This window comes from Ruditapes philippinarum, unplaced genomic scaffold, assembly GCF_026571515.1.
Source record: "Ruditapes philippinarum isolate M1 unplaced genomic scaffold, ASM2657151v2 ctg2861_1_1_1_1, whole genome shotgun sequence".
NCBI classification, from domain to species: Eukaryota; Metazoa; Mollusca; class Bivalvia; order Venerida; family Veneridae; genus Ruditapes; species Ruditapes philippinarum.
Window position 1 is genome coordinate 243,763 of NW_026855811.1, and position 14,622 is coordinate 258,384.

Genomic DNA, 14,622 nt, shown 5'->3' on the forward strand with positions numbered 1-14,622 from the left:
ACAAAGTTTTTAATACAAATTTTCAAACATCAATTACATGCCTAAATGTCAAAACGTAGAAATGTGGAACAACAATTAATATTACATGTAATGATTTAACATTTCTTTTAAATAAGCACATACACGGCACCCGGCGCATGGTAGAAAAGCGCAGTAAGTGTACTTTTTGCTAAAAGAAACTACTAACTAAATCCGATAAACATCGTATGTTTCTTCAATGATTTCATTTTAAGTTATTCTTTAAAATTATGGACGTCATTTCCGTTAATTTTTGTTGAAATCGCTAGAAACGCCAGAAGACGATATTGTTTATAACATGAAAATGATGGACACACAGAAATTAGAAAATAGCGCGATCATAATATTTTGTTGTAAATTCGGAATGACACTTAGAAAAACATTTGAACACAATCAGCAGGCGAACAGAGAAAAAAATCACTATCATTGGTGTTTATGTGGCATAACAAATTTAGTGATGGACATTAATTTGAGAAGCAGTAACGGTTATTGACTGCGTAACGTTGAGGCACAGGTTGTACGTTAGATATTATGACGTTGACGTCAATAACTTTTTTGAGTGCGCCGCTGTCGCCGATATGTGTTTAATATTGTAATATAAAAAGCTACTAACATGAATTTTTCTGTGTTTATTTGGTATTTATTCTTCTAAGCAGTGTAAGAATTTCAAATCAATATCTCAAATATATTTTACGCAACTAAGAAAGACCACGAATTTTTTAATAATCCGTCGTATTTGTTATAAACACTTATTTTCGGTTCATATACATGTAGTTAATAAATTCTTACTTACGTAGCTTTTTGTTAAAACACATTTTTCCAAGTTGATTATAGCAAAATATTGGCATTATTGCCGTATTTGCATTTCATAAACTATATGACATTTCTACATTGTCCATTGGACATTGCATCAATAAATAACCATGACGTATCAAAAAATAAGTTACATTACTTTTCAATTTCATCATTGTGAAGTAATTGTCCATTTTATTTTTACACCTTTAACTTTGACATAACTCTGAAAACACAAGAAGTATTATCAAGAAATTAAGTAGGTGGTTAGCTCTTATTGAGTAGCAGTGTACAAGAACAGAAGACCTGCTTTGCCTAATTGTGAAGTAATTTCCCTTTTTCAAGAGGTATCAACAAGAAAATATGTAGCTAGATACATGTAAATATCATTGAGTAAAAGTACAGTGTATACATAAGTACAGTAACTCTGCCTTGTCTTTTCTTTTTTTGAGTAATTGTCCTTTTTTCAATTTTACACTTTGAATTGTCTCTGAAACCACAAAACATATCTACAAGAACATAAGTAGGTAGATAGATCTCATTGAGTAAACGTTCAGTTAGCAAGTTCAGTAGCTATTCTTTGCCTTATTTAAGAGAAATTATCCCTTTCATTTTTAATATTTGAAATTTTCCGGAACATAACTATGAAACCACAAGAGGTATAAACAACACACTAAGTAGGTGGTTAGATCTCATTGAGTAGCAGTGCAGTGCACAAGAACAGTAACTCTGCTTTGCCTATGGTCGGAGTAATTTTTCTTTTTCATTTTTACACTTTGAACTTTGTCCGCGACATGACTCTGAAACTTTTTAATGCAATGTGGTAAATAAATTCAACAGAAGAACAAATATTTTACAAAATGTCTGTGTCAACCGTTCAAAATGAATTTCTACAGAAATACAATGTTGCAAACGTTTAATCCAATTTTTAAATGGCTCAACACAGTCTCCCCTAGGTATACCTTTTTATTACTGAAAAATGAACGACCCCTGTCAATTTCCTCTCTTGTAGCGATGACTTGCAAGATGTTTTTCAGTCTATGAAAGAAAAAAGGTCATATGGTGCCAAGTGGCGGTAAGTAGGTTAGTAAAGCTTAAAGCAAGAAATTGGACAACAGTATCACGAGTATTTCTTCTCTTGTAGCGATGACTTGCAATATGTTTTTCAGTCTATGAAAGGGAAAGGGTCACATAGTAGTAGGTTAGTAGTTTGACAACATTTCACGAGTATTAACATTTTCCGTGGCCAAAATCTTATTGTTACAATGGCTGGCGTAAAAGAGTAAAACCAGCTTTATTAGAAAAACAGCGACTGTCATATTTAGGAAATATTTTCAGTAATTGTTTGTGCATTCAACTCGCTCGTTTTTCTAGTATTAATGTTTGTGTAAGTAATTATTACACGCCGGCCTCGAGAACGGCGTGTGATATGGAATGCATAAGATAATCAAAGCACTGAAAGTACTGTTGGAAGGAAATTTTCATAGAAATTCCCAATGCGTGTGAATTAAAAACAAAGGAATATGTGCAAGCTTCAATCTACAGCTAGCTGATTTGATGACGTAAAATGTGACGTCATTGTTTCCGTTTTTGCACTACTCATGTTCAGTGGGCTGATAACTAGTTCTTGGCCCAGGGCCCCAAACCCATAAGTTGTGACACTCATAATCAGTTGAAATCATAGGCAATTCTGTTACTAATATAGTAATAAGTGAATTGATAGATAATACTACTGCATTATGAACACAAAGAACCACTCAGTTTGACCTAAATCGGCCATGACTTATATAACTACTTCATAGGAATTCAAGACCATGCCATAAGCATTATTTAATCATAGTTAATGAAGAGACTTTTTATTTTAAACTCAAGGACAAGAAAAGCTCATCATGTGCTTACATTTGTAAGTTCAAACATAACTAATTGTGTTTTAGTATGAAATTGATGTACATGCTGTTAAAGTCATAGCAAAACAAAGAACAATGATTTAAAATAAACTTTTATTGTCAAAACTTGCATAAAAGTAAAAATATATGTAATATAAAAAATAAATGATTAAATATATGGAGATAATGAAATTTAGTTTGTCAGATAAAATGTGTAAAAGGAACTCCACTGAGGTTTTTTGACATGATGAGACTGAAATTTATTTTTCTAGATTAATGTACCACTCGATGTATGTTTTGACCACTAATCTTTGAGAAAAATTTCAGATCATTTGCGCACTTCGTTTTTCAAGAATAATTATTCAAATTGTAAAAAAATGACCCAAAATGAAAGCGTTTAAACACATATCACGCAGATCAGGCTGAGAAAAGCATAAAAAAATTGATTTTCAATTTATTTCAAAGTATATTTCTTCACTATCTGTGCATATATTTCTGTATCAAGTGCCCCGGCTCATTTCTGTAGAAATTCAAATGTTACGTTTTAGGCTTTTAAACCTCAATGGAGTGAGTCCCTTTAAATTATTGGTACATATTGAGGTGACACAAGTTATAACAATCTGAATGAAAGAAGCTTTAATGCAAACGGCCAGTAATATAGGAGGTGCTGTTTTAAGGATTTTTTACATACAAGACTGACATTATACAACAAAATATAGTCAAAAGTAGAAATGTGCCCATAAGACTTGAATGCCTGCGTTAAGAACAATGCTTATATTGAGTGGGTAATCAAAATATGTACATAATTAGACAAGCCCACTGGCATCATATATCAAGCCTGTTGCCATTATTCAGAACTGAACCTTAAAGCTTCAGATTGGGGAGAAAGATGTATACATAAGTGAACATTTGTGATAAATGTTATGAAAATCTAGCCATGTATATAGAAATATACTCTCATGTTTTAAGTTATTATTTGACTTTTGATCCAAAGTAGTGACCTTGATCTTTGCAACAGACACCTGATTTTTCATACTACACTCCAACTCACTAAAGACTGTTAAATTTTGTCCAGAGTTATATGAAAAATCTTTATAGATTTCAAAAGCATTCAAATATTATCAGTTATAAATCAATTTTTTGCATATGATTTGGTAAGGAAGGCATAATGTTGTATAAATTTTGTGGAATGTAACTGAAATCATACTTGACCTGTGTTTTGATATATTGTTGAATATACCAATTATAAATTGAATCCTTAAAAGGTGTACAAATCTTATTGGTTAGCTTACAAGAGCATTTCTGTTTTCATATTTTACTAGGTAAAGTACAAAGAAATGATATTGTTATAATTTTATGAGCCATCACATCAAACCGTGATCAATGTAATATGAAGTATGGGAAAATAAGTAACAAGAAGTGCATGTTTAACTAAAACAGAATGTATGATTCAGAGGAACACTGTAAAAATAAAGTAAATAATGTTAAAAAAAAACAACAACAAAAAAAACATAAAAAAAGTTGACCATCATTTGGACTTTCATGAGTTGGCCATGCTAATCTTAGAATAAGAACATAAATAAAATACAACATTATACAAAAGGTAGTACAAAAAATACAATGATCAAAAGTTTGAAAGTGAACACTTGTTGGTAAAATAAACAAGAATTTGTAACGGAGATACCAACGTCCCCCGCCTCAGGGAAGTTTTATATGAAGCAAAAAATTGTGATATTTCAAAAGATTGAGGCAGGGATCTAAGGATTTTCAGTCCAAAATTATGATCAATGCTAGATCTGCAAATGCAACAATAAATTTATTAAAGAAATAAAATGAAATACTGAATTTCAAAATATATCATGTTAAGCTTTGCAGGGATTTTTTGGCTTATTTTATAGCCGTTATTGGGACATATTCCCAATTGAAAATAGTATATTATTTTCCCAATCCAAAGGAAAATATTCCCAATTGAAAGTTACAAAAATATAAATATTGAATAAAGAATTCTAAAATCTTTGAAAATAAGGGCTTCTTTACTGCAATAGTGTTTAAATGTTTGAAGAAGCCATCCTAGGCAGTGATTGCTTGCATACATTTAATCACTGCAAACTTTCAGTCATGCATTTTTTCCCAATTTTAACAAAATATCGCTGAAATTCCCAGTTGCATGGGTATGGGTTATGTTCCCAAAATCCTGGAAAAAATCCCTGCTTTGACCTCTAAGTGTGACCTTGACCTTGGAGGTAGGGGTGCAGGTGTTGTGCATGACATATCATCTTATCATTGTGACTATTTGTGCCAAGTATTTTCCAAATCCCTTCATCTATGAAGAAGTTATGGACGGGGCATAAAATATACAATATAACAGACTTTGTTACCTTTATACCTCTAATTGTGACCTTGACCTTGGAGGCAGGGGTGCAGGTGTTGTAATTGACATATCGTCTTATTATTGTGACTATTTGTGCCAAGTTATTTCAAAATCCCTTGAACTATGAAGAAGTTCTACATTGGACACAATATATACCCTTTAAAAGACTATGTTAATTTTTTACCTTGAAATGTGACCCTGACCTTGGAGGTAGGGATGCAGGTGTTGCGCATGACACATTGTCTTATTATAGTGAATATTTGTGCCAAGTGTTTTCAAAATCCTTTGATATACAAAAAAGTTATGGACCGGACAAAAAAAAACCCTATAACAGGCTATGTTAATCTTAGACCTCCAAGTGTGACCTTGACCTTGTAGGTTGGTGACCGATTGTTGCGCATGACACATCATCTCATTGTTGTGAACAATTGTGGCAAGTATTTACAAAATCCCTTCAAAGATAAGAAAGGTATAGACTGGACACGAGATATATCCTCAAATGGACAATGTTGACCTTGAATGAGCAAGTGTGACCTTGACCCTGATGGTAGGGGTCTGGTTGTTGCACATCATCGTCTTATTATAACAAACATTTGTGCCTAGTTATTTCAAAATCCTTCAATAAATGACAAAGTTATGGACCGGACACGAAATATACCCTGTAACAGGCTATGCTAATATTTGACCTCCAAGTGTGACCTTGACCTTGGAGGCAGGTGACCTGTTGTTGAGCATGACACATCTTCTCATTATTGTGAGCAATTGTGGCAAGTATTTACAAAATCCCTTTAGAGATAGGAAAGTTATAGACCGGACACGAGATATACTTTCAAATAGACAAGTTGACCTTGAATGAGCAAGTGCGACCTTGACCCTGGAGGTAGGGGTCTGGTTGTTGACATGACTCATTGTCTTATTATAACAATCATTTGTGCCAAGTTATTTCAAATTCCTTCGATAAAAGCTTGAAGTTGATAAAGATTTGTTCATACATATTTCAACAAGAGGGCCATGTGTATATAGGCCCCTGGAGCGGGGCCAGTTTAAACCCCAGGGCTTTTATTTGACCAAACTTGTAAGACACCCGTTAGAAGATGTTTCATGATGTTAAGTTTTTACTACACACATATAATGTAAAACAAAGACCTCTGCACCACCCCCCACCCGGCATGGCCAATTTTTATACAAGGGCTTAAATTTGAACAAACTTGGTCGACACCATAAGATGTTTCATGCTAAACATCTAGGCTCTAGCTCATTGGGTTTTTTAAAAGAAGATTTTTTAAGTTTTTACTATACACAAATAGTTAAAAACAATGAAACCCCTGGGGCGGGGCCAGTTTTGACCCCAGGGCTTTTATTTGAACAAACCTTGTACACACTTACCAGAAGATGTTTCATGCTTAATATCTAAACTCTAGCTATTTGGGTTTTTTCAAAGAAGGTTTTTAAGTTTTTGCTATACACATATAAGGAAAATCAATGACCCCCGGGGAGGGGCCAATTTTGACCCCAGGGCTTTTATTTGAACAAACTTTGTAGACACTTACCAGAAGATGTTTCATGCTTAATATCTAAACTCTAGCTATTTTGGTTCTTTAAAAGAAGATTTTTAAGTTTTTACTATATGCATATAGGGAAATTCAATGACCCCCTGGGGCGGGGCCAATTTTGACCCCCAGGGCTTTTATTTGAACAAACTTGGTAGACACTCACTAGAAGATGTTTCATACCTTTAAAAGAAGATACTTTGTCTAAGCTCTAGCTCTTTGGGTTCTTTAAAAGAAGATACTTTAAGTTTTTTTCTTTTGGTTGCCATGGCAACCAGCGTTCTATGAACAATATTTAGAGGTGACCACCAAAGAAACATTCCTGTGAAGTTTGGATGAAATTGGCTTAGTGGTTTATGAGGAGATGTCATTTAAAGTAAAAGTTTACGGACGGACGCCAGACGAAAAGCGATCAAAAAAGCTCACCCTGTCACTTTGTGACAGGTGAGCTAAAAATAGTTAAGTGATCTTATTTTCCTGGTGAAAAACTGGTGGCTCAATAAAGTTCTATACATATTATGATATTTCAAATATTGGAAAGTTATCTCTAGTTCTTGGTGAAAGACTGGTGACTAGTTTTCTCCTCAATGTCATTTCTTTTTCTAATTAGATTAAGTCATGGTACTATATTCATGAGGCTTTCGACATCACATCTAAGAACTCATTATCCAACATTGCAAAGGGCAGGCAGTCTCCTGGTATTCCAATTTCTTTTAAGTTTTATAAAACCACAATATTTCTATTTCTTTAGTGTTTCCGACATGAAGACACATCTACATGTATCTTTCCTTTTCACTCCTGCTTTTACTGTTCTATCATATAAGCGCCTCTGTTTCCTGAAATATTTGTTTAGAAAAAGTTAATTGCAAAGTTAAAAGTCCACTTGTAAACCCTTGCCGAGCTCGAACTTACAGCAGTGAAAGGCTTAAAGGTTTAAAGTCAAGAAACTAAACCAATCAGTCACAGACACCCCAAGTATTTTATCTATTTGCTAAGCAGCAATTTTTTCAAAATTATTTAAATTCATAAATGTGAGTGATTCTGATAAGCTATAGACAGCTAAGTGATGATAAGATGATCATATATGTCAGATATGTCGGAGTGCTAACACTGCTTACTGTGAATATTCAATATTTTAATGTGAATTGTCCTGAGGTAAAAAGGAAAAGAAAGCTGAATTCCTAAATACATGTTACATGTCACAATTGTTCTTGCTATTAATTTTGTTCCTAATTTCTTGTATAAGATATTTAAATACACTGTAATTCTTTTTTATAAATTTGGCTTTTTGTGACAATAGTCTATCCAGTGACCGAAGCTCACTGACTTAAAATAAACTGTCCTGTGTCAGCCTTTAAACAAGTCAAGAAAAAAAAAGCTATTAGAATATAATAATTAAGAAATATCATATACAAATACTTCTAAATAATCATGTACCTCTTCCTTAAAAGCCCATGCTATTGAAAGAAACATTTTTTCCATTTGTTCACTTCAAGGTTAGTCAGATTGACAGTCTCACATTTTAGCCTTTATCTCTCGTGATTTCATTGTCATTGACCCTAAAGCATCCTTAAAATCGATATCCTGCTGTTCACATTCATAAATCTGACATGTAGGCCGAACTTCTGAAACATAAAATATAATTATTATTAGATATACATATAGTATCCCAATAATTATGTTAGTTGATATCAAATCAATAATTTAAGCAGTGTTCGAAATTAGCAGTAGTCCGAGAGCCCGACTACTAAATTTCTCCTCGGGCTATCAACTTTTCACAGTAACAAGCCCGACCAGGCTACTGTATTTTCAGAGGCAATATAAACAACTGTTTTGAACAAATGAATCGTGCTAGTGAAATGTCTTTTGGACAAGTGAATATTCCAATCTAGTAGTCTGACCAGCCTAGTCGATTCAAATCCTAATTTCTTACACTGTTTAAGAAACAATTTGTTCAAAATTGTCCAAGCATAAAGATTTTTATAGTATACTATAGTAATTATAGTGTATATACAGTATGTATTAAATGTCTTTACTATCTACTATACTGTCCTGAAATTTCAAGAAAACAACTATCTTTAAAATCCATTTTCTCAGAAGTTGCAAAACCAAGTGAATGAAATTGCTCTGGGTTTGTATTATTCTGTACAACTTCTGATCACAAAAGCTTCAAGGACATTTATGAGTGAGTCAGGTCCTATCCTGAAAGATTGTTGTTCAAGTTTGAAGACAATCCATTCAAAAATAACAAAGTTATAGCCACTAATAGCAAAAATCAAGAAAATTTAGACATTTACCTTGAATGTTAATATGGTGGTCAAGTTAATTTAGTTTAGTCTGGTCTATTTGAAGGGTTGTTGTGGCCAAGTATGAAGACAATACACCAAGATCTGAAAAAGTTATGAACAAGGTTAAAGTTTGATGACAGCAATGGGAAAGCCGTCATGACTAACAATATATTTAATAATTTTGGCCCTAATGCAAACTGAAAATTCTAGCCTATAAACACTGTTGAGACTAGCTGTTCAGCATTTTTTCAATAATAAATAAATGCAATGATAAAGTCGGTAACTTGCAAGTCTTCTAACATTTTTACAAAGAATGAACATATATATATTTTTTCCTAATAATTCTACAATGATGTTCAGTCATTTATATTATAACAAGATATCGGAAAGATTATAGATATATCAGAAATGAATTGGCCCGTGGACTTTAATGTCAATCATAGAGCTCTTATGCAAAATGTAATGGTAAGCAAACATCCAGCATGAAATTTTCAAGTAGCCACAAGTTAAATAAAATTATTAAAAATACTTTGTCATGATTCAATTACTGCTGGAAATTGACCCACATGTTTTATTACAAATTTATTACATCAATATTGTCCATAGAAATAATAAATTAATTTTCAGTCTCTTTCTCTTTGCGCTTTCACACAGATTTGAATTATTCAAGTCCATGATTTTCAGAAGGAAAAAATCTTCTGATCATCAAACACTAAAAATTACTATACCAACTGCAAATTGCAGTCTGTGCGAAAGGCTGCCTGTCCTCGGACCTCGCCAAATAAAAATCAAGAGGGCCATGATAAATTTTGATACAGTTATCGAATATCAATTGTACACAACAGTTAAATATAATATATTATAAACTTATTTCTATGTTAATAGATAGTCTATATACAATAGAAATGAAAAAGCAAATCCTACACAACAGTCAACACTGTAAATTCGAATCAGGGTCAGATCGGCCCTTAAACGTACTTGGCCCTCGAGACAGCTCGGCCCTATTCCAACTCAGCACGGGTCAACTCGGCCCATAATTACATATTACTGATAATGATTACTTTTCTTACTTTTGATATGTTTTCATCATAACTTTCATGGTTTAACATTTTCACACTAACAGACATCTACTCAAGGATATTGAAAAGTTTTATTGATGAAAGTACCAATTTGTATGTGAATTTGTAGAGAAAGAAAGAATTTACAATTTAAACGCATTTTATGCTACTCCAGATTTTTTGTAAAAAATATCGTTAAAAAAGCATTTGTCATATTAAAAAACAAACAGTATTAAATACAATAAAATTCATTGTCACAAAAATTCAATCTAAAAACTCTATTTATTGATCAATATTTAACATATATTGTCTTGATATCTCTTCTTAAGATAATTATTTATCTTAAAGATAATTTCAAACAATATGTTATTAACTAAACAATCTAAACAATCTATATCCTAATATATGGTTTTAATAGAGGACCGAGTTGACCTGTCCCGAGTTGGTATAGGGCCGAGTTTACCTGTAAATTCAATAATGTAAACAATCCTTGACCTAATTTCGTTTGTCTAACAAATTAACATCTGCAAACACAAAACGATTTTGAACAAAGAAATAAAAGCATTTCCACAAACCTTTGCGATGTTATTCATCAGCAAATCTATGTCTTGGATGGAGAAATCTGAAAAACACGAACGTTATTCTGTCGATGGTCCGAACAATGGCGGGTGTGCCCTACTAGTCAAAACCAAGTTTTACCAAATTGCATCCGTTAATTCCAGAATACTTTTGAAAGACTTGTATTGTAATCTTGTTTTTTATTATTTATATAATAATATTTTTGTTTCAAACGCTTTGATTCTATGAAAGTTTGCGAACCATTTTTTGCGAAAATAGTACGCTTTTTTAAGGCCACATATTGTATCCATTGTTTCCTCTTGAGTTATTGACGTAAAAAAAATCAGCGGTGGCATAAAATGCTATTCAATAAATTGCTAAATATATACAATAAATACTTTCATTTCCCTTCGGTTGACTTATATGTGAACTTTTCAGCATCTCTGCTACAAAATTACACCTTATTTATATTCAATTTATTGTACATAGGTACATGGACACAAACTTTTCTTTGGCCTAATGCGTAATAATACTGATGTTTTTTTTTCGTACACGTTTAAGATTATGTTCCATTGATGTAAGCTAACATTGAATATCATCATTTCAAGTTTTTTTGAACATCAGCTTTTTCTTCAAGTCATCCACGTTTGAAAGTATACATATAGTTCTGCTGCACTACTTTCTTGGTCGCATTAACTACTTATTTTCTATTGAGCTTAAACAGAATTCAATTAGGTGTTGTTCGTTCTTTTTCAATATAGGCAGACCGATACTATAGAAAGGAAAAATTCGATGGGGAAAATTGACCTGTGTGTTTGACGTCATAAGGCCAAAACAAAAATATCTTGAGGTTCTGGTTACATGCTGAAAAATAATAGGGTAGGTAGGTCGTAAAAACATTTTTATTTAATTAGTTTAAAATTTAACTGTATGTCAGATATATACACTATAGGATACTCCATTTATGCAATAACATGTTCTAGGTAAGGTGCGGAAATACATGGGCCGGTCAGGTTACTGGAAAAAAAGATCATTTTGTTTGGGCCTAATCTCGCGTAAATTAGTCTCGCGAGAATTGTCATTTATTTTTTTTAAACATGAACGAATATCAGCATATAATTAAGTTATAATAATTATTCGGAAAAAAACGTGATGAAATAATTTAAAATGAGAAAGAAATGCTTTTATTTAGACACGTGACTAAAGTTCTCGCTAAAGAAAAACAACATCCAATGAAAATGCGTTATTTACATCACGTGGTTTACACACGCATCGGAGTTTGCCTAAAATACGAAAGTGACTTTTATGACAAAAGTGAGGGAAAGTGACTTTAAAATATGAATGATAGCGTTTAAATAGAATTTTACGATAAAATTTCAGTTTGAAGACGAATAATATAAGAAACTAATTATATTTATTATCAAAAATAATCATAATATTGATCTAATCGCCATTTATTTGCATAATTTCTATACACAAGTTCTGGGATCATCCTTTCCCTCACATTGAAAAATACGACTTATAAGATATCAAACAAGAGGGCCAAGAATGCCCTAGACCGCTCCTCTGACCATCGAACTCACCCGAACATTACCTAGACAAGCATTCTGACCAAGTTTCATGACAGGTGAGTCAAAAATGTGACCACTAGAGTGTAAAAAAGGATTATCCATATTTGCGCAGTGTGACCTAGTTTTTGATCCCAGGTGGCCCATATTCGAACTTGACTTAGAAATCATAAAAACAACCACTAGAGTGTTGTCAATATTTTTCTTTCTTTAGCTCATGTGACCTAGTTTTTCATCCGAGATAACCCATGTTCGAACTCATCCAAACAATTACCTAGGCAAGCATCTTGACCAAGTTTTATGATAATTGAGTCAAAAATGTGACCACTAGAGTGTTAACAAGGTTTTTCCATATTTTAGCGGTGTGACCTAGTTTTTCATCCGAGATGATCCTTGTTCGAACTTGACCTAGAAATCATCAAAACAAACTTTCACACCAATTTCAAAGTTTGGGATAAAAAAATAGCCACATGAGTGTTAATAAGATTTTTCCATTTTTAACTCCTGACTCCTGTGACTTAGTTTTTCATCTTAGATGACCCATGTTCTTACTCATCCGAGCAATTACCTAGACAAGCATCCTCACCAAGTTTGATGACAATTGAGTCAAAAATGTGACCACTAGTTTTAACAAGGTTTTTTTCTATTTTTAGCTCATGTGACCTAGTTTTTCATCCGAGATGACCCGTGTTCAAACTCATCTGAGCAATTACCTAGACAAGCATCCTCACTAAGTTTGATGATAATTGAGTCAAAAATGTGACCACTAGAGTGTAAACAAGGTTTTTCTAGTTTTAGCTTATGTGACCTAGTTTTTCATTCGAGATGACCCATGATTGAACTCATCCGAGCTATTACCTAGACAAGCATCCTTACCAAGTTCGATGGTAATTGAATCAAACATGTGACCACTAGAGTGTTAACAAGGATTTTCTATTTTTAGCTCCTGTGACCTTGTTTTTCATTCGAGATGACCAATGTTCAAACTCATTCGAACAATTACCTAGGCAAGCATTTTGACCAAGTTTTATGATAATTGAGTCAAAAATATGACAACTAGAGTATTAACAAGGTTTTTCCATATTTTAGCGGTGTGACCTAGTTTTTCATCTGAGATGATCCATGTTCGAACTTGACCTAGAAATCATCAAAACAAACTTTCACACCAATTTCTAAGTTTTGGATCAAAAAAGTAGCCACATGAGTGTTAATAAGATTTGTCCATTTTTAGCTCCTGACTCCTGTGACCTAGTTTTTCATTCGAGATGACCCATGTTCAAACTCATCCGAGCTTTTACCTAGACAAGCATTCTGACCAAGTTTGATGATGACTGAGGCAAAAATGTGACCACTAGAATGTTTACAGGGTTTTTCTATTTTTAGCTCCTGTGACCTAGTTTTTCATCCGAGATGACCCATGTTCGAATCATCCGAGCTATTACCTAGATAAGCATCCTGACAAAGTTTGATGATGAATGAGGCAAAAATGTGACCGCTAGAGTGTAAAAGAACAAGTGTGGACGGACGACGGACGACAGACGACGAACGACGGACATTCAACGATCCTGAGCTCGCTCAGGTGAGCTATAAAAGCTTTTAAATTGGAATTTATGCTAATATTGAAGTTTGTAAACGTATATAATCAGAAATTTATGATATTAATAGTCAGAAATAATCATTATGATGATTTATACCCCATTTATTTGCATGATTTTTATATTCAAGTTCGTTCACACTAAAAAATACGAAAGTGACTTATAAAATATTAAATATAGTATTTTTATTGAAATTTATAAATAAATAATTTTGCAGTTTTTAGACGTATTTTTCATAAATGATTGATACGTTTTCCCAAATAATGATTATGATGATTTAATATCAAATTATTTGCATAATTTCTATACTGTATACAAATCCTTTGCTCACAGAGAACAATACGAAAGTGATTTATTCTGACGACTGTGAGCGAGAGGAAATGAAAGTTAAAATATTAAATGAAGTGTTTAAATTGAATTTGCAGTTTGCAGACGTATAGTATGAAAACTAAATTTGTTTAGGTTATTTTTTGTAAATCATTAAGATGATTTAATCTTCATTTATTTGCATAATGTTTATATATTAGCTGAGACATCTATCTTTCTTTCGCTCATTGTCGAAAGTGACTTATTGAATATCAAATATAGCGTTTAAATAGACTTTAAAGTGATTAATATAAGTTGCAAGAACTTGTTTCGCAATCGAGCTTATATAAATATGTTTAAACCAAATAGACTTTAATATTAAAATTGCAGTTTGAAGAATGTATAGTATAAATACGTTACATTAATATGTTTTGTATAAATATTAGTGTATCATAAAGATCATTTTGTCCCGATTTTCAGAGAAAACATAATATATAGTACAATGTATTTCAAAATATATTATCACAATTCAACAACTTTGACATTGTATAGCGATGTAGATCATCTTGCATGATTATTAATGTGGAAACACGTGTTATCATAACATTTTCGCACCAACTTAAATTGACAGT

At 32.6% G+C, this 14,622-nt stretch overlaps 1 protein-coding gene and 1 long non-coding RNA gene across 2 annotated transcripts in view; one reads left to right on the top strand and one right to left on the bottom strand.

Annotated features, from left to right (window-relative positions):
• LOC132744457 (heat shock 70 kDa protein 12A-like) overlaps positions 1–14,622 on the top strand; it is a 51,197-nt gene that overhangs the window by 24,870 nt on the left and 11,705 nt on the right. The gene's annotated exons all lie outside the window — the stretch shown is intronic.
• On the bottom strand, positions 2,794–11,262 carry LOC132744456 (uncharacterized). Its single transcript, XR_009627701.1, has 4 exons — positions 10,539–11,262; positions 8,915–9,007; positions 8,055–8,242; positions 2,794–7,453 (listed from the first exon to the last, which is right to left on the bottom strand). It is a non-coding gene; the product is annotated as an uncharacterized LOC132744456 (long non-coding RNA).